We start from the raw sequence: 22,716 nt of genomic DNA on the forward strand, positions 1-22,716 counted from the left end.
TCTTCATCCAGTTGATGTGATGAATAACATTAATTGGTTGTCAGGTGTTGAACCAACCTTGCATACCTGGGACATATCCCACTTGCTTGTGGTGTATAATTATTTTCGTATGTTGCTTGATTTATTTGCTAATATTGTGTTGAGGATCTTTACATCTGTATTCATGAGTTACTGGTGTGTAGTTTCTTGTAATGCCCTTATCTGGTTTTGGTATTAGGGCCATGCTGTTCTCCCAGAATGCGTTAGGAAGTATTCCCTCTGCTTCTACCTTATGGAAGAGATTGTTGAGAAGAGAATGGCTTTCTACCCAGAAATAGATTCAGTATTCATAACAAAACGTTCACTGAGTGAGAAAGGCCTGGTAGGGAATTCTAGCTTTGCCCCTTGATGACATGAATGAACATTTCTTATGCTCAGTTTCCTCAATCATTAGAAAGGGATGATCTCTACTCTGTCAGGGGGTATGGTAAGGGTTACAGGAAATGATTTCTGCAAATCCTGCAGCATAGATCCTGGCAGATTAGGTGTTCATCAAACGTGAGGTTTCCGGAACTTCATCTCCTCCATGCTCCCCAGCAAGGAGCATGGACATAGATGGTGCTTAAGGCACACTACTTTTATTACTCCCCGATCTTCAGTTTCATCTTTAGTTTGCCCATCTCAGGTTGCAGCCCCAGCAAGTATGGGGTACCATTATTCCATCTTCTCTCTCTCATCCAGCCCTGAGCTGTTTTCAGAGGTTGGCTGCCAAGCTGGCAGGATGTAGGCCACACCCCTGTCCCTGGGAGGCAGAGCTCTGCCATTAGTCTCCCAAAAGTCCAGCAATTAATTTACTGAGCTGAGTTCCTTCCACAAGCCAGCCCATTGCCATAGTAACCAGCATTCCCATTCAGGAACCCAGAGGAGGGGGAGGAAGAACACTGAGCAGAAAGCAATTTAGAGAGAGAAAATGAGATTCGGCACATTGCTAGGGCAGCCTGGGCAGAGTTCGAGCTCTGTCTGAGTCAGGGGGTCTGGCCTCTGCCCATTGAGGGTGGGGGCTGGGGGAATGAGGCACTGCTGATGTGTTGCTGGGGTGATGGGCAATGTTCTGGGCAGGAATCTGGTTGGGACATAAGAGCATAGTATGTCTGTGTCCAGACCACTGAGCTGTGTCCTTCTATCACAGACCCAGCTCAGAGCCACTGGCACAGTCCAGCTGAGCGGTCTGTGGTGCAAACTGCACTTGCTGGTCGAAGAGGGGAAGATAGAACCAGGTGGCTTCTGTCTTAAGAGGGCTGCCTGGGAACCCAACCAAGCTTACCTGCATCCTGGATTCAAAAGTCAACTCTGTGGGGCTTGGAGCAAGTCTTCTTCAGTCAACAAATACAGACTGAATGCTTTCTACATGCCAGACCAGACACTGTCACAGATGTCTGACTACTCTTGGGGCAGCTAACATAATAATTAAGCTTCTCAATCAGAACAATCAGAATCCCAGTGTTCAGATTCCAATTATGGTGCTTACTAGCTGTGCAAGCTAGGGGAATTCACTCAACCACTCTGGACATCAACTCTTTGATGTATGAAGTGGGGATTAAAATATTTATCTCACAGGTTTGTTGGGTTTAATTAAATGAGTTACTATATATAAAAAGCCTAAAATGTACCTGGACACGGATGGTGCTTAAGGCACACTACTTTTATTACTTCCCGATCCTTAGTTTCCTCAACTATAAAATGGGAACAATATCCCCTACTTCAGAGATCTGTGGAAGAGTTACATGAGACAATAGATGTGATAATTTTTATAAAGCAAAAGGATCCCATTACTGTAATAATTGGCTATCAAGGGGAGATGTGGTCACCTACACTCAATTCAGAGAACTCGGTTGATGTTGACTGCGTATGGATTCTGTGTATTTCACTGTTTTAGTCTCTAATTCAATCATGCCCTAAATGCATGGTAAGCATTTTACATTACACTTTATCCCAGGAGTTTGCAGCCTAATGCTGGAAATACACAAGAAAGTAAATGCTCATATTTCCGTATGGTCAGTGGACATGGTGTCATGGGAGCTGAGTGGACAAGCACCTAACTTGGGCCTGGAACATCAGGGAAGGCTTCCTGGAGAAGGTGATGCCTGAGCTGAGTCTGAAAAGATGAGTGGGGAGTAGACAAAAGGACAAGGGCTGCCTCCCATCTATCATTATTCATAGAATGAGCAAGGAGTACAGTAGTTAGGAGGAAAAGATGCAGAAAACACTGAAAGTTCAGGCTGGAGCAGAAGGTAGGAATTCATGGGGAGGAAGGCATTCGAGTGTGAGGAAAGAAATTAACAAGCAAGCCTAGAGACTTGTTCAGTGACCCAGAGAAAAGGTTCAGGCATGCTTGGACAGCCTCTGGGGCCAGTGGATGTTTACATGCATGTGAGTGGCATATACCATGTGATTTAGGAAACCCTGTTGACAAGGATGGATTACAGAGACCAATGAGGAGTCTAGTGCAACAATTCAAACAGAAATCCCAGCAACCTTCCCTAACACAGCCATGGACAAAGTGTTCCAGCTGCAGATCCTATGACAATGGCGACTGGCAGGGAGCAGGGGATTGACGGAGAAGAACAACTGGAAGCAATCCAAGATTTCCAGTTTGAGCATCAGCGGAGCCAGTCGGTGAGGGGATGGGATGAAGAGTGCAGGCTGGAAATACTGACATAAATTTGAGGTACTTGTAAAACAGCCAGATAGAGAGGTCAAAGGCAGATGGACCGTTGAGTCTAGGGCTCAGACAAGAAACTGGAGCTGGAGATATTCCTGGAAAAGTATAGAGGGAGTCGAAGCCAGAGCTTTCAGTGGTATTAGTGTTTAGGCAAGAGTCAGAGGAGGGAGAGAAGCTGCGTAGGTCCCATCTCCCATCTTAGTGTCAGCTTCACTTTCAATTACCACACTTTGTAATATAAGTGAGCATGCTACAGTACTTCCATATCTTCAGTTTTCTTCCCTGATTCAATATTTTCCAATGACTTTTATGGTAAAGAGTATTGTGTGTATACTTTTACTTTAAGAAACAAAGAAACAAAAAGCCTGCTTAGCTCGGTGTGCTGGCACATGCCCATAGTCCCAGCTACGCAGGAGGTAGGGGTGAAAGGATTGCTTGAACCCAAGCAACTGAAGCTGCAGTAAGCTATGACCACACGACTGCACTCCAGCCTGAGCAATAGAGCAAGAACCTGTCTCCTCAAAAGCAAACAAACAAACAAACAAAAACTACATATTTCTGGGGTGGTATCAGCAAGGCCCAGCCAAGAGCTGAACATCTATCCCCACCTAGGCCACCTTACTATACCTAACCAGGGTGACTGTCTACTAAATGATAAAATTAAATAGAATCCAGTTTCTCAGAATAATGGCCAATGTCGAGGATACAACTGAAAGTAACTCATTACACCAAGAACCAGGGCAATTACAGCTTGAAAGAGAATATTCAATCAAGTGATTCCAATGCTGAAGTAACAAATTTTCCAACAAATATTTTTGAAGCAGAAGTCATAGAAATGCTCCAATGAACCATAACAAACACTCCTGAAACAAATGAAAAAAATAGAAACGCTCAACAAAAAATAGAAGATATAAAACAGGAACAAAGAGTAATTTAAGAGCTAAAAAATACAATAACAACATTTAGAAAACACACAGCTGGCCCAAAACTAGACTGGAAATGAGGCAACAGATTAAAAAATCAGCAAACTGAAACAACAGACCAATAGAATTTAGCCAATCTGAGCAACATCAAGAAAACAGACCAGAAAAAAAAATGAGCAGAGCCTCAGGAATCTACAAATGAAGCAGTGTTCATAACTTTCATATCATGGCAAACCAGGGAGAGAAGAAGGAATACGGAACTCGAAATCTTCAAAGAAATAATGGACAGTAAATTCTCAATTTTGCTGAGATCCTAGAAGCTATAGATCCTATTTATCCCCAGACAGAATAAACCCAAAGAAATCTATGCCCAAATACATCATAAACTTCTGAAAACCAAATAAAAACAAATAAAAAATACTGAAAGAATATAGAGAGAAGTGACACATTGTCTATAGTGGAAACAAAAATGATAGCCAATTTCTTACTTGAAACCAAGAAACCAGGGAGAAATGGCACATTCTTCAAGTGCTGAAAGAAAACTGTCAACCCACAAGCTTATATCCAGCAAAAACATCACTCAGGGATAAAGGGGAAGAAAAGACAATCTCGGAGCAAGGAAAATTAGAGAAAGAGGTGGGGACTTTAGGAAGGAAAAAACCCTAACATGGTAAAAATAAGGGCATATATATAATAGACTCTACTTTTCATGAGTTTTTAAAAAATTATTTGATGATTAAGCAAAAGTTATAGCATCATTTGATAAGGTGTTCAATATGTATAAAGGAAATTCTAAAGATGGTATTTGTATTTTAAAGAGGGAAAAGTTAAAGGGACCTAAATGAAAATAAGGTTTCTACACTCAAAGTGGTAAAATATCCATACTAGTTGACCATTTTTTGTTTCTTTCTTTCTTTTTGAGATGGAGTCTTGCTCTGCTGCCAGGCTAGAGTGCAGTGGTGTAACCTAAGCTCACTGAAACCTCCGCCAGGCTCTGTCTCCCAGGCTGGAGTGCAGTGGTGCAATCTCGGCTCACTACAACCTTTGCCTCCTGGGTTCAAGCAATTTACCTGCCTCAGCCTTCTTAGTGGCTGGGACTACAGGCGTGTGCCACCATGCCCAGCTAATTTTTTGTATTTTAGTAGAAACGGGGCTTCACCATGTTGGCCAGGATGGTCTTCAATATCCTGATCTCCTGATCCGCCTGCCTCATCCTCCCAAAGTGCTGGGATTATAGGAATAAGCCAACACGCCTGGCCAACTCATGTTATCTATGTACATTGCAGTACTTGGAAGCAAACACTAAAAAATACTCAACAAAGATATTTATTCAAAAACATTATAAATAAATAAAAAGGGAATTGTAAACATTGTTCCAGTTATCCACAAGAGGGCAAAAAGGGGAAACTAAGGAATGAGGAAGCAAATGAATAAAAGAAAAACATAATACATGGGCAGACTTAACCCTTAAAAAGCAGCACAGGACATAGAGCAAAGTGCATGAGAAAGTTTAAAGTTCCATTCAAGGCTGGGTACAGTGGCTCATGCCTGTAATCCCACATTTTGGGAGGTTGAGGCAGGCAGATCACCTGAGGTCAGGAGTTGGAAACTCATGAGGCTAACATGGCAAAACCCTTCCTCTACTAAAAATAGAAAAATTAGCTGGGTGTGGTGGTGGGTGCCTGTAATCCCAGCTATTCAGGAGACTGAGGCAGGAGAATCACTTGAACTTGGCAGGCAGAACTTACAGTAAGCTGAGATTGTGCCACTGCACTCCAGCCTGGGTGACAGAGCGAGATTCTGTCAAATTAATTAATTAATGAATTAATTCCATTCAACAAGTACTCATTCAGGCCCCTCAGTGCCCCCAAGTGAGTAACATAGGTAACCTCGTTCCATAACCTTGCCAATCACTGTAAAGCAGCCTTATCCTTCCATTATCTATCTGTTTTATAGATGAGTGAATGAAACTCATGAGGCTAAATCATTAATTGTTCAAGGTTACACAGCCAGTGTGTAACAGAGAGAAGATATGAATCCAGGCCTAGTTAAAGGGGTAGAAGAAGGAGGGAGACAGTTACCATATACCTTACTATCCTCCCTGCACTGTACCAGACCCTTACACAAATAATAGCTAACTTAGTGAAATGGGTCCCTAAGAGTGAAGGCCATCCTGAGGACCCTGAAGACAAGCTTTGCTCCCATTGCCTAGCTAACTGCCCATAGAACATATGTTTCATAAAAACTCAGTGAATAAATTGATGCATGATTTCCCTTTAATTCAAATTCATAGCCTCAACAGATGAGCAAGCTGACTTTGAATAAGAAAATTCTCCTTCATTCTGAAAAAACAAACATCTGAACTAGAGATTATGTCTCAGTTTGTTTGGGCTGCTGCAACAAATTGCCACGGACTGGATGGCTTTTAAACAACAGAAATTTATTTCTCACAGTTCTGGAGGCTGGGAAGCACGAGATCAAGGCACCCACAGATTTGGTGTCTGGCGAGTGCTTGCTTTCTGATTCATAGAGGGCTGCCTTCTCATGCTGTCCTCATGTGGGAGATGAGGTAAGGGATCTCTTAGGCTTCTTTTATTATTATAACTAATCCCATCCATTGGGGCTCTGCACTCACGGCCTAAGCACCTCCAAAAGGCCCCACCTCCACATGCCATCACATTAGGAATTAGATTTCAATATGTGACTGTCAGAGGGACACATTCAGTCAATAGCAGACAGGAATCGAGTTAAAGGACAGAACTGCAGCCTCTGCTTCATCTGAGTGACATAATAAAGCAGATTCCCAGAAAGGTAAAGCCCCTTGCACCATCCATATCCCAGTATTGTCGTCAATTTCTGCCTTCCCCAGAAATGGAAACACCCTGACAGCCCTTCAGTTATCCTAGCAAACATGAAAGTGATATATTCAAGAAGGAAAATTAGGTATCAAAAATTTCCATCCTTCACACTCTCCCCCACCACCCCCCAAAAAATAGCTAGCTCAGGATGGATTGCAAACAGATAATCTTGCCTTAAATGCCGTAAGTCTCTTACCATAGCTTGTGGATTTGGAGGGCGCATTCCTCATCCATTGGCTACGTCTCCTCCCATACCCCACATCCAACGCACCAACAAGCCTACCAGCTCTCCCACCCCAGCCGCCTCAGGTCTGCCAATACCTCCCCTTCTGCACTCCAGCTGGTGGAGACCAAGCCTCCTTCCTCTCTTGCCTGGAGCACAGTAACAACTTCCTAACGGGTCTCGGTCCTTGCTCTCTTATTTCCCTCTACACTAGATTCCCTACAAGGAAGCAGCAGCGTCTTTAACAAATCAATCAATCAATTAAGAAAAGCCCTAATCCTTAGTCACAGATTACTTCCATTTATTCTTACTGCTCTCTTCACCCAGCTGTAGGTACAGCCTCAGCCACAGGCTGCAGGTACAAGGATGAATTAGAAATGTGACTTGCTCACATCAATCCCACATGTTACTCCGTATTCTAATACCACTCCTGCTGCTTTCTCTCCTCTTCTTCCCCTTCTCCCTTTCTCCTTTTTCTACCTCCCTCTTTTTAACCTTCATTTATTTTTGTCCCTTCTATTGTCCGATCACAATGTAAGTCCTATAAGTGCCAAGACCATGACCTGATACCTTTCACCATTCCAGACATGAATACAGAGTATATTCACTCAGAGCCAGCTTATGGATTAAAAAGGTTGAGAAGATGCTGGGACCTTTAAATGGGGACATGAGATAGAAAAGAGGAAGACCTGGCTTAGCCAAGAAAATTCAGGGATGGTGAGACACAATATACGCAAGGGTTCAGTCAGTGCTGACTGGTTAACGGATTCTTGTGTTATTATGCTGCTTGGTATTTTGAACTTGCGTGCAGTAGTAAGTTTTTGCTATTGAGTCTTTTTTTTTTTTTTTTTTTTTTTTGAGACAGAGTCTCACTCTGTCACCCAGGCTGGAGTGCAGTGGCGTGATCTTGGCTCACTGCAGCCTCTACCTCTCGGGTTCAAGCGATTCTCCTGCCTCAGCCTCCTGAGTAGCTGCGATTACAGGCACGCACCATCATACCTGGCTAATTTTTGTATTTTTAGTAGAGACAGGGTTTCACCATATTGGCCAGGCCGTCTTGAACCCCTGACCTCAGGTGATCCGCCCACCTTGGCCTCCCACAGCACTAGGATTACCAGCGTGAGCCACTGGGTCATAAGCTTCTTGATAAGCAAAAGTGGCCTTCCTGTCATGATCCCTGACACTTACCATTGGCATAAAGTTGTTGCTCAATAAATATTTTTTGAATAAGAAAATAAAGGCTGGGCACAGTGGCTCATGCTTGTAATCCCAGCACTTTGGGAGGCCAAGGTGGGTGGATCACTTGAGGTTGGGAGTTCGAGACCAGCCTGACCAACATGGAGAAACCCTGTCTCTACTAAAAATACAAAAATAATTAACTGGGCCTGGTGGTGCATGCTTGTAATCCCAGCTACTTGGGAAGCTGAGGCAGGAGAATCACTTGAACCCAGGAGGCAAAAGTTGCAGTGAGTCAAGATGATCGCACCATTGCACTCCAGCCTGGGCAACAAGAGCAAAACTCCGTCTCAAAAAATAATAACAATAAATTAAAATGGCAGCTGATCCAGTAGGCTGTGGTGTACCAGCTATGGTGAAGGTATGATGATGCAGATGATATAAATAGCAGCCAGGACTGTACCGGCTGTTTCTCTTGCATTGCTTTATTTCTTCACAGGGGGCTAGCAAAGCTGTTATCACTGCTGAGTAACCTCGTGTTCTGGGCAGTGAAAGAAGGTGCCAAAGCTATACAGCCAGGAAGGGGTAGGGCAGGGATTAGTCCCAAGCCAGTACGATCCTAGATTCTGTGCTCTTCTCATTTAACTAGGAAGGCTTGGTCTCTGTCACTCTATAGAATGACAGTTCTTGATCAGATGCCTTGCAGGTGGGGAGAAAACAGAGAGCTCTGGCCATCAGGAGTGTTGGGTCCTTCTAATGAGCAACAGCATCTATTCAGTTCTTGTCTCCTGTCCACTCAGACATCCCAACGATTTAATGGAATTGGCCTCAGCCCTACATTGCCAAATTGCAGAAGGATTCAGATGATTGGAGGAGATGGAAAAAGTGAGACATGGTTTCCGAACCTCCTTCTTTATGCTATGGAATTCAAAATATTATTAGTCATATATATATATATATATATATATTATTTTTTTTATTTTTATAACCTCCCTCAGAAGAGGCTGCATGCCATTTCTGTTTCTCTCCCAGTTGCTAGAAGCTGTAAATGAAACTCAAGCCGTATCTGTCTATTCTTGAGACAATGAAGATGTCTTAAACCTGGGATCCAGTGGCACTTTCATTCTAAAGCCATCGCCCATTTCTTCACTGTGCTTTGTGGTCTTTAGAGTCATTGATCAATTACTTCAACAGGTATTTATTGAGTCCCAGACTACGTGCCAGGCACTGTCTTAATCAGCGGGTGTAGCAGTGTTCCTCCACCCAGCTTACTTTCTAGAAAGAGAAGGGAGAAAATAAACAAAGTACTAAATAAGTAAAGGAGATGGTTTTAGAGAGTAACAGTCGATTTGAACACAAAGAAACAGTCATGTGATAGAAGGTGACTTGGGCAGGACAGTTTTTACACTCTGCAAAAGGAAAGATTCCTCTTAGTTGGGGACACTTGAACTGAGATCTGATTAATCAGACAGAGCCTTTTGGAAAGGGGAACAGGGCGAGGAGTGAGAAGCCTCTAGCAGTTGTTGGATCCCTGCCACCAACAGCCTGAGACATGGCCTCCAGCCTCAGATCCACTCATTACTGGAAGATTTTTTTTTTTTTTTTTTTTTTTTTTTGAAACAGAGTCTTGCTCTATCCCCTAGGCTGGAGTGCAGTGGCGCAATCTCAGCTCACTGCAACCTCCGCCTCCCGGGTTCAGGTGATTTTCATGCCTCAGCCTCCTGAATAGCTGAGATTACAGGTGCCTACCACCACACGTGGCTAACTTTTGTATTTTTAGTAGAGACGGGATTTCACCATGTTGGCCAGGCTGGTCTCAAACATTGGGCCTCAGGTGATCCACCCATGTTGGCCTCCCAAAGTGCTGGGATTATAGGTATGAGCCACCATACCTGGCCTGGGAGGGCTTTTTTGTTCTGTTTTTGAGATAAGGGTCCCACTCCTGTTGCCCAGGCTGGGGTGCAGTGGTGTGATCACAGCTCACTGCAGCCTCGACCAACCAGGCTCAAGTGATCCTCCCACCTCAGCCTCCTGAGTAGCTGCGACTACAGGTGCACACCACTATACCCAGCTGATTTGGGTATTTTTTGTGGAGCTGAGGTTTCACTGCGCTGCCCAGGCTGGTCTCACTCCTGGACTCAAGCAATCTGCCTGCCTCAGCCTCCCAAAGTGCTGGGATTGCAGGCCTGAGCCACCATGCCTGGCCTTTACTGGGACTTTCTACACATCCTCACAAGACCCAAATGAGGTGCCTAATACATAAACATGATCGTTAGACTCATAGATGAACCCACAGCACCCTTCGTCATCTTTGGGCAAAGTCCAAGTGCTCACTGCAGACCCTCATAGACTGCCTTTCACCTCTCCACTGTCACCTGGCTGCATGTCTGCTCGGACCTATGTGAACGAAGGAGGTAACAATGGGAGAGGGGCTGTGCTGGGGAAGGAGGGGCCATCCACACTCCCTGCTCCCCTGGGATATGGTGAGCAAGCTCCCCGTGAGTCAAATGAACAGCACAGGGGGAGGTCAGGCTGGAGTTACCTGACTGGTGCCCAGCAGAGATAGCTGCACAAGAGGACTCCCACTGTAAGACGCCGTGAAGGACGCTGCAGGTGTAGGGGAGGAAGGGGCATTGGGAGTTCCCACCAAGCTGGGAGAGGTGAGGAGCTCCATGAGAGAGGCACCACGTGGAGGCCCGAAACACAGTGAAGCTTTTGTGGCAAAGGTGGAGCCACTGCCCCTCTCCTTTCCCTTTATCCTCACCCCAGCCCTCCAGAGAAAGAGACAGAAAGTGAGAAAAGACCCCAGCCAGGTCCCTCAGGACAATGGCTTAGCATTGGCTATGACGGTAGGGCAGAGAACTTCGCGGTGATGTGGGGCTGTACTTTTCTACCAGAACTGACTGGACTGGGCTCTGTTCCACCTGAAAGTGGACGGGAAGTCGTGGGATGGGGCCAAGGCTTGTGAAGGCACAGGACAGCAGGTTTTGACCAAATGTGGTTGGTCTCAGGGACCATGGAAACATGAAAAGTTTTCGTTGTCATGCACCCCTGAGTTTCAGTTGTTGAAGGGTGGTTACTTTAGCCCTAATACCACTAATCCCCCATGGATCAGAGCAGCAGGCCTGACACGCAAATAAGAAAAATGTTCCCTCCCTATGGCGAGTTCTCAAGGTCTGAGCAGTCCTCATATGAGCAGATGTATCCAGGAATTAAGTTATGAATTATTGAACATCAACCCCACAGCAGGTACAGAGCCAGGACATGCCACATGGGATCCTTGCCATAGCCTAATGTACTGAGTTACTGTCCCTTTCAGGACTGACACCCTGAGGCCAGGCCATTGCTCCAGGTCATGTGGCTATTGAATGAAAGAGGCTGGATTCACATTCTGGGCCACCCAACCCCAGGATCACCAGGGGCTTCCTACAGGAAACAGATAACCATGGAAAGGGACCGCTTAGGGCAGACTGGGGGCCTTCAATACCGTGGTTTGAGTTCTAAGCTTGGGGTAACATGTGGCAAAAATACTCATACATGTTAAATCATATGTTGCATCCCATAAAGCTCTAACGGGCTTTAAGTGGAGTTGGAGAGAAGAGCGGGCACCTTGGCCTGGTGGGCAGAAGAGAGGGCATGTGGAGGCCAGTTTCACCTGCCCCTGCTTGTGTCTGCCACTGTGACTGTTTCCTACCTGGGCCCACAGTTGCTTTTGTCTCCCAAGCCTCCCTCCTTCAGAGAGCAGAGCCAGCCTTTGTCTTCAGTGAAAACTTCCCTCCTACTATCAGTTGATGGGGTTCATGGGAGGGCACCCCACTTTTTCAGCTAGGAGGTAGCAAGGGACCAGATTGAGCTGGCTTGGACTCCACATTCCCCTGAATGCTAGAATTTGACAAGAGCCAAGCACGTAATCCTGGGGCCTTCTGCTAGAGTTTCTGGGTAAACAGGCACACGTCTGCTGGAGCTGCTGAGTTTGGGGGGGCCAATGGCCATGTGCCAACATGTGGGGTATCCTGATGCACACTGCACCCTGAGAGCAAGACAAGGTACATCCCTGGAGCTCCTGCACCCAGCTTTGTCTAAAGTCTAGAGGTACCCAGGGCTACTGTGCTGCATGACACAAATATTTCCCTACCCCCGCTTAAACTTAAGCTAATTTGAGCTGGAGTTCTTCCACTTCAAAACCACACAGAGGCACTTGATGCTCTTAGCAGGACCCAGGGGACACTGCCACCTCATCCCAAGCTTGCACAGGAGTCCCTGCTTCCTGAACTGCTTCCTGGGCTCTATGTCTTGTTTCCTCTTCCTCTCCTTTCATCTTTGATTGACAGCTCAGTTTAGATATGCTTTTCCAGAACTGCCCCATTCAACCTCCCTCTCCAATGGCCAACTTCCAAAAGCCATCCAAAGACCCACACACACCCCCTTACCCCCCAGTTCCTGCATCCTCCCTGGATCTATGGGGTTGCAGAGGTGGCACAGACCAGAGGACGCACTCAGGAGGACAGGAATGCCCTTTTCTTTTAAGGTCAGGGGAAAGGGCGAATGCAGTCCCCCACTACCACAAATTATGCAGTCGAGTTTCCCACATTTGGGGAAATCGCAGGGGTCAGCACATCCGGAGTGCAATGGATAAGCCTCGCCCTGGGAAAACCACCTTTGTGATCATGGCATCTCCCCCGCCAGGTAAGTATATGGGAATGCCCTTTTCAGCCCCCCTCCGCCTGCCTCGCCCATCAGCACAAGCAAACCTGAACCATGCTACTGTTTTATTCATTTCTTCAAACATGGCAGAGTTCTAATAACTCCATTTTTATTTCTTTCATGTTTTCAGTATTGAATTCTTCCCAATTTTTTTCTCTCCCCACGCCAAACCCCAATGAGTCCACTGTCTCAGTTCATTTCACAAGAGATTGTCTCAGATTACAGTCTTGAGGACACAGAAAGATATTTCTGTTTAATTTATTTTGAGCAGCGTCTGGTCTGGTGAAGCAATATGTATAAATAGTGCTCCAGCATCCACACTGATTTTGGAGGTGCCATCCCAGCAGGCTCCCCCTTTTCTGGGAGGAATAATAAGAACCCACATGCAGCACCTCCCCTTTGAGAAGTGAGATGGCACAGCGGGAGGGCCATGGGCCATGAGGCCACACAGACTTCAGCTGGTTTCCGTCTCCACCACTCTCCAGCCATGCGACCTCAGCTAGTATCTCTCTAAGCCTCGGTTGCCTCATCTGTAAAAAAGGGATACTAATCCACTTCATCAGTTGCTGAGTCCCTAGTCAATGGCAGCATTAAAAATACATATCAATAGATGGATGGACAGGTAGATTAGATACGAGACAAAGTATAAGCACTTGATTCAAGAAAGCTGTCATTACCAGAGAGTCTTTTTCAGTGCTTCCTTTACACTGACAGTGCTTTCTGCACCAGCATATGAATTCCACTCTGAAAACTCTGTGGAGGGAGTGATCTCCATCAGCCCATGCCTGAATCCCCTGGAGGGACCCCTTATGCACTCATTTAAACCTGGATATCTCCAGTGACCAGAAACTCACTATTCTGCAAGACAGGAAGTACATCTCAGAATTCTAAAGTGTTGGGACTTCTGAGATGCTGGCAGTCTTAGCTGAAGGCAAGGCCAGTGGCTGAGCTCAGACCGGGCTCTAGGTCCCCTTTCCCAGATTAGAGCTCTGTTTCATACAAGAAAATCTTAAGCAACCAGGCTGTTTGGAGCTCATATATTACTATTATTTTTGTTAGACTAGTCAGAACAGTGGCTGAGCTCAGACCAGGCCCTAGGTCCCCTTTCCCAGTTTAAAGCTCTGTTTCATATCAGGAAACCTCAGGCAATAAGACTGTTTGGAGCTCTTATTATTATTATTATTATTATTATTATTTATTATACTTTTAAGTTCTGTGGTACATGTACAGAATGTTCAGGTTTGTTACACAGGTATGCGTGTGCCATGGTGGTTTGCTGCACCCATCCCCCCGTCACCTACATTAGGTATTTCTCCTAATGCTACCCCTCCCTAATTCTCCCACCCCCTGCTATCCCTCCCCAGCCCCCCCACCCCCTGCAAGCCCTGGTGTATGGTGCTCCCCTCCCTGTGTCCATGTGTTCTCATTGTTCAACACCCACTTCCTTAAGAGACCCGACAGTCCCTAAGCCAAGCTCCCATTTCTACCCCTGGGGAACACATTCCACACAACCTCTGAGAACAGCTTCCCTTCTGAGAGTGAGACCTCTCCCCCTGTGCCAGATTAGAAATTCCCCTTTACTATACTCTGTGAACTTGCAAAGGATCTTGCTCACCCTGAACATCCACGTTATTGGACAAGACAGGTTCATTCATGATCTGTCCCAGCTTAAAGCCTCCTCTTGGCTCCTCAAGGCCTTTCTCAACCTGATTCCTCACCTCACATTTCACCTCATGGACCTTACTCTCCAACCTCAAAGACTCATCCCTCTTCCTCGAACACCTGCATTTTCTTTTCCTAACTCCTGACATTGTCCGTGTTGCTACCTCAGAGAGAATGTCTTTTTCTTGCCAGGCAGACTCCTATTCATCCTTCAAAACCCAGTTTAAGTGCCTTCTCCTCAGTGAAGACTTTCCTGATTTCCCAGGCAGGGAGTGTTCTACTATATTGCCTAGGCTCCCACAGACTCAAGGATTTTAGCCCTCTACAAGAAATATCAAAAATTACCTACATATGATTCTGTCTTCTCAATTGAGCTGCTTTACCCTAAACATCATGAGGCTAGTCTCCCTTCCTCTGTGCCTGGAACAATCATGGGCACAGAACAGTATCATGTACCAGTGTAATGGAGGGAAATAAGTACATGGTTGAAGCATCTAAACTGGGAACTTAATGGCATATTTAACTTAGCAAGAGGGAGCTCTTTTTAGTATTTCTTCATTGAAACTGTTACTTCCTGAGAAGAGAGAAAGCATGTGGATTGACACAGACTGACTTTTTCTTTTTCTTTTTCTTGAGACAGAGTTTTGCTCTGTCGCCCAGGCTGGAGTACAGTGGTGTGATCTCAGCTCAATGCAACCTCCACCTCTCAGACTCAAGCAATTCTCCTTCCTCAGCCTCCCAAGTAGCTGGTATTACAGGCACCCGCCACCATACCCAGCTAGTTTTTGTATTTTCAGTAGAGACAGGGTTTTAGCATGTTGGCCAGGCTGGCCTTGAACTCCTGACCCCAAGTGATCACCCCCCCGCTTTGGTCTCCCAAAGTGCCAGGACTACAGGCATGAGCCACTGTGCCCAGCCAAGACTGACTTTCTTTAATCACCAATGACATTTCTTTTCTTCCGAGAAATTGCCTAGATGCCACCAGGACCACGCTGTGGACAAGAGCAGCCAGAGGTGAGGCCTGTGCCAAAGAAGGGCCAGGAATGGAGGCTTTGTGGATGTTCTCTTCCCAGGGAATTGACTCACAAATGTGCCCAATACAGAGGTACCACAAAAGGTATTTCTCAGACATCACAGGGTGGGGTTCTCCAGCCTGCCATTTCCCAGGGGAGCCCGCGGCTTTGGCTCCACTGTGGTGGGGCTTCAGGACCAAAGCTGAAAAGGGCTTCCAGGATTGCTCTGCTACGAGGGGAGCCTGTGAGAGGGAGCTCTGCTCATTACCCTTGTGCTGTGCAGTGTCTAGCAAATTCAGGCTTTTAAATAATGTGAGCATTTATTGGTGGGAGAATTCAGCAGGAAGGGTGCAAGAAAAGCCTCTTGAAAAGGTTCTGTCTGAGCAAAGAACCACTGCAATCCCACCCTCTTTCCTCTTGATCTGAAAAACCATTCAGGAATGGCTGATCAAAATTGTTGATGCAAATTAATCCACGAACTCTCACTCATTCATACATTATCCAATCATGTATTTATTTCTCATTCATTCTTTCATTAGTCTGCTCACTTGTCCATTGTCTTAGCCCACTTTCTTAAGACAGAAGCACTGAAACTGATTCTTTTTTAATAATACCACAGACTGAGTAACTTATTAAAGGAAGAGATGCATTTGCCTCACAGTTCTACAGGCTGGGATATCCCAGTGCATGCTGCAGGCATCCAGCGAGGGTAACCCCACGGCAGAAGGCAGAAGGCAAAAGCAAGCATGTAAGACAGAGAGAAAACCCAGAGGCCAAATCTGCTTTAGATAACAACCCACTCTCACAAAAACTAACATGTGCTTATAACAGCAACAGCCGTCCTTCTGTGAGGCATCTGCCCTCCTGACCCAATCATCTCTTATTAGGCCACATCTCCTAACACTGCTGCATTGGGATAAGTTTCCAACACATGAACTTTCGGGAGACGCACTCGAATCATAACACCTGTCCATCCACGCAGACATTTATTTCCGCTCTCTCTCCCTCCCCCTCCCCCACACAAAGGCTCATTCATGCCACACACAATGGGGACTACCTCTCAATGGGTCCACAGCAAGCATTAAACCAGGCAAAACAAAATACAGTGACTCAACCTTTAAATCATTTATCCAGAACCTACTAAGAGTGAGACACCAAGCTAGATACCCATGTTTTTTAAATATTTGTTGGCTACTGTTCCCACACTGTTCAAATGCTGGATTTTGATTGATGTAGCTGTTTGGATATATATACGCTGTGAAAGAATAATACCCAGAATGGTACTATTGGTTGGGTTGGGGGATAAGAGCTCAGGAGAGTTGCAGATACTGTTGCACTTGTAAAAAACATGCTTTTATTATCTTTTTTTTTTTTTTTTTGAGACGGAGTTTTGCTCTTATTGCCTGGGCTGGAGTGCAATGCGCAATCTCAGTTCACCTCAACCTCTGCCTCCCAGGTTCAAGCAATTCTTCTTCCTCATCCTCCCAAGTAGCTGGGATTGCAGGCATGTACCACCAGGCCCAGCTAATTTTATGCTTTTAGTAGAAACAGGGTTTCTCCATGTTGGTCAGGCTGATCTTGAACTCCTACCTCAGGTGATCTGCCTGCCTCCACCTCCCAAAGTGCTGGGATTACAGGCACGAGCCACCGCATGCAGCTTTTTTTATTACTTTTTAAGTTTAAAACATTCTAGCTAAGAATAACAAAGAAAAAATTGTACAAATAGTATATTCGCTTTCTCTATGGATGTATATTTATTCACTTATGGCGGTCTGAAATTTTTGTTGAGAGCATGGGCTTTGCACCAAGACACAGGTTTAAAGCCCAGTTCTGCCATTTACTAGCTAAGGAACCAAATGTCCCTAAGTCTCCATTTGTCCATCCCTAAAGGGGGTAACAGCGTAGTTAATTCACCGGAGGAAAGAATGTATGTGATAATACCTAACATACCACCTGGCACCAATTGGCACTTAATCTCACACGGGATCAGGGGGCGTATTATTTTTGCTTTTACAGAACTCAAAATCTGTCATAGGAAGAAAAGATCTAATTTATTCTAAATACCCCTCAAAAGATGGAATAAGTTCAAACAGATGGCAGCAGAGAGAGCATTTTCATTTGAATAAGAGGAAGAATCTTAAACCAGACATCCAACAACGCACTGGAGGTCGCCTTAGGAGCTAACAATCCCTCTGCCCCTGGTGGTGGGCAAGAAGAAGTTGGGCAAGGACCTGGGAGAAAGGTGATAGGATCCAGTCAACAGATGAGGAAACTGGACAAGCTGCCTATGATGGGCGTCCTGCAGCCTGCAGATGCAAAGGGACTATCATAGTCGTGATTACTTGGCAAAACTGTATGTGATCACCCTTAAGGTATAACCACAATGAAGCTTTGGCTCTTTTATTTGTACTGTGTTTTGTTTTATGGTAAGAGCACTTAACGTGAGAACTGCTCTCCTAATAGATTTAAGCGTATTATACAATATTGCTACAGATTGGCACAGCGTTATACAGCAGACCTCCAGAATGTGTTCCTCTCGTATAAGTGAAATTTTATACCCAATTTTAAAATGAGACTTTGTTTAATTTATCCTTCTTTATCCTTGGGGCTGACTTGCCCTTTTTTTTCTTTGTCTTTATAGCATCAAGAGCAGACTGTGCCCCTGACAACTCAGCCACCGGGCAGGTGAGGCCAGCTCCAATTGGCCTGGACCTGCCAGTATGCAGTTACAGGAAAAGCTTCTCCTTATGTTACAGTTTCAACCAAGAGATGGTATCGATTCTGATTTTTTTTTTAATTTTACTATAAGCCAAACTTAAAAAAAAATTGAAGATACCCTCATCTCTATCAGAACACAGCCAGAGTTAACTAGTAGTGAGCCTCCAGTAACTTGGAGTGTACAAGCTAAGGCAAGTAGACAGCAGAAGAGAGCCAGCGTGTGTGAGTTTGTCCCAGGAGGCCTGAGTTGCTTTCAGCAAGCATCTTCACAACCACAATGGGCTGGCAGGGCCACCCTCAAACACTCTCTGGGCATCTGCCAGTACTTCTCATTACTGGTGCCAGGATGCCAGCCCTGCTTTCAGCCTCTCATGAGTGCTCCTAATAACTCCTGAGAGTTATTAGTTACCACCAAAATGCCGATGCCCTCTGACCCAGGCATCCTATTACTTAAGAATAATCTGAGATACATCATTGCCAAATGGAGGAAATCTTGCACAAACAAAAATGCTCAGCACAGTAGCAGGAAGGGACTGGCCCACCTATCATGGTCCATCCACTTGCAGGAATGTGAAGCAGCAATACAAAGCAAAACTCAGCAACACCATAAAGCAAGGGGCTGACTTTACTAAATAAGAAAGATGAGAATGGTCATGTCACATGATTCATTCATGTATTCATTTATTCACTCACTCATTGATTCAACAAACCTCGTGCTGGCCTCAGGCAAAACGCAAAGAGATGTCGGTCAGGCCGCCTGGCCTTAGGTTGATTGTTGTGGACACCAACTCTTCCCCTCAAGACATCCACACATGCACACACCCACAAAGACACATATATGCACATACACGTGCACACAGACACACACGGGCACACACAAATGCTGGATCCTAGGTGGGAGTTCTGACAGGTGAATCCCTCTGTGTCCCATTGCCTCTTGAGACCTGTGCTTGAGACTCAGCTCTGTCTCAAAATGCAAATCTGGCAGGTCATTCCCACTTCCCAGGACCCGTTCTGTCCCCTGATCTGTGAAATGGGAGAATGGTACTTTTTCCGCCTGACTAGAGCTTGGTCCTCCTTAATTTTGCAGTTATCTTTATCTGCTAACCTGGTATGTCTTGAATTCTTGAATAGGGGATTGGCTGAAAAAAAACAAAAGAAGAAATCCTCAGGGAACTTTCTCACCCTAAAATATTCCTGTGGGTTTTTCTCAATTTCTGGTTTTCTTTGGGAGGCCTGCGTCACTCTTAGCGTGTGGGAAAAGGCCTTTATTGAAACAAAAATGAGCTTTAACTCCAGCTTCCTCTTTATGCCCTCTGCCTGTCCCCAGGTAAACAAACTCTGATCTTTCATTTCCTTGTCTCTAAAACTGAGATATGAATGACACACATGTAGCCCATGGTCCTGGCCTGTAGTAACCACACGACCTGTGCTGACCTCTATCAAAAACATCATAAGCACCTCTGAAGGAAGAGAAGGACGCAGGAGGGAACCAGCAGACTCTTAAGACTGGAAGTGAAGTTCTTGGTAATTGCAGCACCTCAAGCTAGGAAGGACCTTAAAAGCTCAACTGGCTCAAGCAGTCCAGGGTCACAACAGCCCTGCAACAGCCATCCAGTCTTTTTGAATGCCTCCTGTAGTGGGGAAATCACTCCTAAATGAACCAATCTGTCCTGCCTTTGGAAAGGTCTCCCAGCTGAACTGGAATCTAACATCCAGTGAAGCTTCTCCACTCATCCTTTTTGCTGGATGCTTTGGAGACGAAGAGAGCAGAGCAGCTGCCCCTTCAACAGGGCAGGCCTCCAAACGGCTGAGGCCACTGCCTTCTCTGCACTAGAAGACCTTCCTATGGTAGTATCCTTCCACATAAGCTATGACTTCTATTCTCAGGAAATTCTGATTTGTCTCCTCTATATGCACTTCCACTTATTTGTGACCCTCTTACAATGGCATCAGAGAGAGATAACCCTGATTTTCTAGCCCAGAGCAAGCAAGCTCCCAGGTCTGCAGAGGCCCTGCAGGTCACACAGATGACAGTGGATGACCAGAGGGCACATGCCTTATCTAAAGTGGGTGGCTAATCCTCATCCTGGCCATTGACAGCCTTGCAAGGATTCAAGCCAAAAGAGAAGCCAGAGACTAAGAATTGTAACACAAAATCTCCTAATCATTTTATGTTGCCAAGTAACAGAAACATCACACAAAGCTTTAAAACTGTCTGTGGACTGGATCCATCTAGGGACCATTTACTTAATCATTTTGTAGGTATAAAACCTTTTGTGAATCTGATGAAAGTTTGACCAAGCCACAGAAAAACCAGATACAAACAAAATTCTGCTCCAAACGTTTTAAAGGATGCATGGGGCTGAATGCAGTGGCTCACGCCTGTAATCCTAGCACTTTGGGAGGCCGAGGTGGGTGATCATGAGGTCAGGAGTTCAAGACTAGCCTGGCCAACATGGTGAAACCCTGTCTCTACTAAAAATACAAAAGTTAGCTGGGTGTGGTGGTAGGTGCCTATAATCCCAGCTACTCAGGAGGCTAAGGCAGGAGAATTTCTCGAACGTGGAAGGCGGAGGTTCCAGTGAGCCAAGGTTGCACCACTGCACTCCCACCTGGGTAACAGAGCAAAAGGGAGGAAGGGAGAAAGGGAGGAAGGAAGGACGTAAGGAAGGATGGATCAATCCCTGGGAGCCACTCCTGGATCCCAGGAAAGAAAATCCTCATTGAATCCAACATCTTGTCTAATAAGACAGACCCAACAACATCAAAGCAACAATTTCCTGCAGTTGCGCAGCATCCCAGTAGCACAGCAACAAGGACACCTAGAATGAGGTGAGGGTGCTTCCTGCTGAAGCTCCCCAGGTTTGTGAGACAGAAGCAAACTAAGGTATATTGTATGCCCACCACCTACCAGATGGCTCTCCTGTTACCCATCTCTATCCCTTCCATCAGCTCCACTGGCAAGAGAAAACTGGGTCTCACTGAGGACAGCCACTTGACCCAGGGCAACCAGACAGAGCCACAGAGTTAGCACCGGAAGACAAGATGAGCAGCAAAGCTCACACCCTTCACCTGCACCTTACATGTAGCCCAGCAGCGCACTCCATGCAGCCTCTGACAAAAACAAAGCCCTGCCGTTTCAAATTCCCCGGGAACAACTCTTTGAACTCAACCAGGTGGAGTCTGAAGATGTGGCCTTCAGCCTTCCATGATTTGCCTGGTAGAAATCATCAATGAGAGACAGATTAGGCGTGAGAATGACCCATGTGTATATAGAAGTGTGGGCATGGGACTCTGGAAGATGACAAGTGGTGGAACTAAGTTCTGAGGAGGGGGACCCAGCACACAGCTGTGGGACAGGCTGGCAGGTGGGGCCTCCTTCTGCAGATGCCGATAAGTGTGTCCACCTGTCATCCCTCAGTCTTGCCTTGAGTGGGGAGAAGTGAGGACACATTTTCCAATAACACAACTAATTCAAATTGTTATGCAGAGGCTGGGGGAAGGAAAAAACACCTCTCTGACCTAGATCGAGGAGGTGGGGGTGGTTGGGGGGTGGTTATAAAATACTCAAACAAGAACAAGAGCTAAATCTGGATCAAGAAAGTGAAGTTCCTTGACAGTAAATGTAAAACTAAAGAAAGGCTCTTCTTTCCCCACTCCCTGCTCCATTTCCCCGGCATCTTTTTCTCCTTTTATCCAAACTTCTTACTGGGAAGTTTAAAGAGCTGGTACACCTCAACAACTTTAACGTATTATAGCAACGAGAAACAAGCTCTCGCATCGGACGCTCGGCGGCCACCGCTGGGCTCCTGGCTGCTGAGCTGGAATCAAACAGGTGTGTTCTCATGGACTCCCCTCGATTTTGCTCTGAAGTTCAGCCAAGGCGCAGGCACATCTGCTTCCAACTATAGTCACTCCCTAAAGAGCGAAGTGTGCTCAGGCTTCAGAAAGAAAAGGGTCTGTATTTGGAGAGAACACTCTCCCCAGCCCGCATCCACCCCCCACCTCGTCCCTCACTGTCACCTGGGAAGATGACGGTCAGTTGAAGTCTGTGACCTTCAGCACCTGCAGCAAAGAACAGAACCCGGGTCTTACCTGGCGGGGAGCACTCGGGATGCCAGCAGGGGTCCAGTCCTGGGCCCAGGCCCACTGGAAGCAGCCGCTGGGAGAAGACACCAGCCCCAGGTGTCCCTCCTGGGGGTCACCTGCCAGCCACTCGCCCACTCTCCCCCCAGTAATCTCACAAACTCAGACTCTAAACAAGACTTGCAGTAGGTCGGGAGGCTTTCCCCAGGCCGGGGGGCCAGAGAGAGAACTGGCTTGAAAACAAGTAACTAAATACATGCAGTTCGAAGGAAAGGCTTGAAAGTTACAGAATGAAATAGAAAGTGTGTGAGAAACAGAACAGGGACAGCGGGGAAGACACTTCCTTGCGGAGAAGCGCCGCAGCCTCGGCCAACCCCGCCACTGCCCAGGAACAAAGCTGCCTGGAGCCTCCCCAGGGGCAAACTGGCCCCGGCGCCGGGATTCCCCGGCTAAGAGCGCGGGGCTGGGGAGGAGCTGGGGCTGGGGCGGGCCTAGGAGCGCGGGGCGGGAGCGGGCGGGGGCCCAGCCGGGAAGGAGGAGGAAAACCAGGGGGGCTGGGAGCGGGGAGGGGCCGGAGGGGCAGGGGCGGACCCCGGAGGAAATGAGAGAGCCTGACTAGGCCCCGGGCAGTGGCGAGGGGCTGCGGGGA

The 22,716-nt window shown here is 46.3% G+C and overlaps 1 protein-coding gene and 1 non-coding gene across 3 annotated transcripts in view; both read right to left on the minus strand.

The window, feature by feature from the left end:
- Positions 1 to 22,515, minus strand: part of COL22A1 (collagen type XXII alpha 1 chain) — a 317,529-nt gene extending 295,014 nt beyond the window's left edge. For both annotated transcript variants that reach the window (XM_032254428.1, XM_032254418.1), the window contains exon 1: positions 22,077 to 22,515. The gene's annotated coding sequence lies outside the window, so the exon portion shown is untranslated. The remainder of the gene's footprint in view (positions 1 to 22,076) is intronic.
- On the minus strand, positions 12,412 to 12,575 carry LOC116536237. The gene has a single exon (XR_004262545.1). It is a non-coding gene; the product is annotated as a U1 spliceosomal RNA (small nuclear RNA).
- Positions 22,516 to 22,716: the final 201 nt, after the last annotated feature.

Source organism: Sapajus apella, unplaced genomic scaffold, assembly GCF_009761245.1.
Source record: "Sapajus apella isolate SASKATOON/1434 unplaced genomic scaffold, GSC_monkey_1.0 scaffold3, whole genome shotgun sequence".
In the NCBI taxonomy this organism is placed as follows: Eukaryota; Metazoa; Chordata; class Mammalia; order Primates; family Cebidae; genus Sapajus; species Sapajus apella.